Consider the following 3,099-nt stretch of genomic DNA (forward strand, 5'->3'; position numbering starts at 1 on the left):
AGACACAGAGACAGATAGAGACAGAGACAGATAGGACAGAGACAGAGACAGATAGAGACAGAGACAGATAGAGACAGATAGACACAGAGACAGATAGACACAGAGACAGATAGACACAGAGACAGATAGACACAGAGACAGATAGGACAGAGACAGAGACAGATAGAGACAGAGACAGATAGAGACAGAGACAGATAGGACAGAGACAGATAGGGACAGAGACAGAGACAGATAGACACAGAGACAGATAGGACAGAGACAGAGACAGATAGACACATAGACAGATAGACACAGAGACAGATAGGACGAGACAGATAGACACAGAGACAGAGACAGATAGACACAGAGACAGATAGAGACAGAGACAGAGACAGATAGACACATAGACAGATAGACACATAGACAGATAGACACAGAGACAGATAGGACAGAGACAGATAGGACAGAGACAGATAGAGACATAGACAGATAGACACAGAGACAGAGACAGATAGACACAGAGACAGATAGGACAGAGACAGAGACAGAGACAGATAGACACAGAGACAGATAGGACAGAGACAGATAGACACAGAGACAGATAGACACAGAGACAGATAGACACAGAGACAGATAGAGACAGAGACAGATAGACACAGATAAAGATAAACACAGAGACAGATAGACACAGAGACAGATAGACACAGAGACAGATAGGACAGAGACAGATAGGACAGAGACAGATAGAGACAGATAGACACAGAGACAGAGACAGATAGACACAGAGACAGAGACAGATAGAGACAGAGACAGATAGGACAGAGACAGATAGGACAGAGACAGATAGACACAGAGACAGATAGGACAGAGACAGATAGACAGATAGACACAGAGACAGATAGGACAGAGACAGATAGAGACAGAGACAGAGACATATAGACACAGAGACAGATAGGACAGAGACAGAGACAGATAGACACAGAGACAGATAGGACAGAGACAGAGACAGATAAACACAGAGACAGATAGGACAGAGCCAGATAGGACAGAGACAGATAGAGACAGAGACAGAGACAGATAGACACAGAGACAGATAGGACAGAGACAGAGACAGAGGATGAGAGGGAGGAGAATGGGAGTGGCATGAAAGCAACAGAAAGAGAATGTGGGACAGGCTAAGAGAGAGAGAGAGAGAGAGAGAGAGAGAGAGAGAGAGAGAGAGACATGGGGTCCACTCAACAACCAAGAATTCACAAAATGGGACAAACACCAAATTGAGACTGCATGCAGAATTCTGCAAACATATCCTCCGTGTACAACAAAAAACACCAAATAATGCATGCAGAGCAGAATTAGGCCGATACCCACTAATTATCAAAATCCAGAAAAGAGCCATTAAATTCTACAACCTCCTAAAAGGAAGCGATTCCCAATCCTTCCATAACAAAGGCATCACCTACAGAGAGATGAACTTGGAGAAGAGTCCCTTAAGCAAGCTGGTCCTGGGGCTCTGATCACAAACACAAACAGACCCCACAGAGCGCCAGGACAGCAACACATTAGACCTAACCAAATCATGAGAAAACAAAAAGATAATTACTTGACACATTGGAAAGAATTAACAAAAAAACAGCGCAAACTAGAATGCCATTTGGCCCTAAACAGAGAGTACACCGTGGCAGAACACCTGAACACTGTGACTGACCCAAAATTAAGGAAAGCTTTGTCTATGTACAGACTCAGTGAGCATTGCTATTGAGAGAGGCTGCCGTAGGCAGACCTGGCTCTCAAGAGAAGAGGTGGAAACTGAGCTGCACTTCCTAACCTCCTGCCAAATGTATGATCATATTAGAGACACATATTTCCCTCAGATTACACACACCCACAAAGAATTCCAAAACAAATCAAATTTTGATAAACTCCCATATCACAGTGTACCATCACAGCAGCAAGATTTGTGACCTGTTGCCACAAGAAAAGGGCAACCAGTGAAGAACAAACACCATTGTAAATACAACCCATATTTATGTTTATTTATTTTCCCTTTTGTACGTTAACTATTTGCACATCATTACAACACTGTATATAACCATAACATGAAATTTGAAATGTCTCTATTCATTTTTTTTATTGTTTATTTAACTTTTGTTTATTATCTATTTCACTTGCTTTGGCAATGTAAACATATGTTTCCCATGGCAATAAAGCCCTTTGAATTGAATTGAATTGAGAGAGCGAGAGAACATAAATTCAGCCTAATCTGATACTGGGCACATTCCCTGCCCTGAATAGAGCTCCTTGTTCACTATTTATTGAACAAGTAAAATAACCTCTCTGATTATTTTCCTTTTTATCCCCCTCCCCTTTCCCTCTCTTCCGTTATTCATCCATGGAGCCCATTAGTGATCGGGGGGACTGTGCTGCTGCCAAGCCCAGGCCAGAGGCCCGACCGTGGGGAAAGGAGGTGAACAGGCTCCCTGCTCTGGTCTGGACTCTGGAGGTCTCTCTATCGCCATGGTTCCGCGGTGCTAAAGAACCCCGGACCCACAGGCCAAACACTACACTACCTCTCCAACACTCCTTAAATTATGCTTTCATGTTTGATTTCTCTCTCTCTGCCAGAGAGCCACCCAGGAATACTTGCAAGTGCAAGGCAGGCACTTCTACTGCCGAGGGAGGTGTGTGTGGGTGGGTTGTGTTATCGAGGTGTATGTGCGGTGGGGGACTGTTCTAAGCGAGCCATAAGATCTCAGCACTTCAGCTCTACAGGGATTTATTAGACTGGGGAGTGCATTAGCATCATAAAGACCTGGGAGAATGGGGCTTTGGATGGACGACGAACGCCTGCCACACACACTATGGAGAGTGTGTGTGTGTGTGGGGTGAGGGGGGGGGGATTTCCCTGATTTAAGCCCAGAAAGGTTGTTTAACGGCAGGTATGGATCACCCCATGGAAGCACTGGACCTAATGAATCAGGAGAGGGAGGATGGTGGTGAGACCACCTACTGCACTGACTGGTGACCACTCTAATGAACACACACACACACACACTAGGAAAGCTACCACACACACTCAATGACGATGCTGAAGACAACTCTACACACACAGACATGCACCCA

This window comes from Coregonus lavaretus (genome assembly GCF_964263955.1).
Source record: "Coregonus lavaretus genome assembly, chromosome: 12".
Lineage (NCBI taxonomy): Eukaryota > Metazoa > Chordata > Actinopteri > Salmoniformes > Salmonidae > Coregonus > Coregonus lavaretus.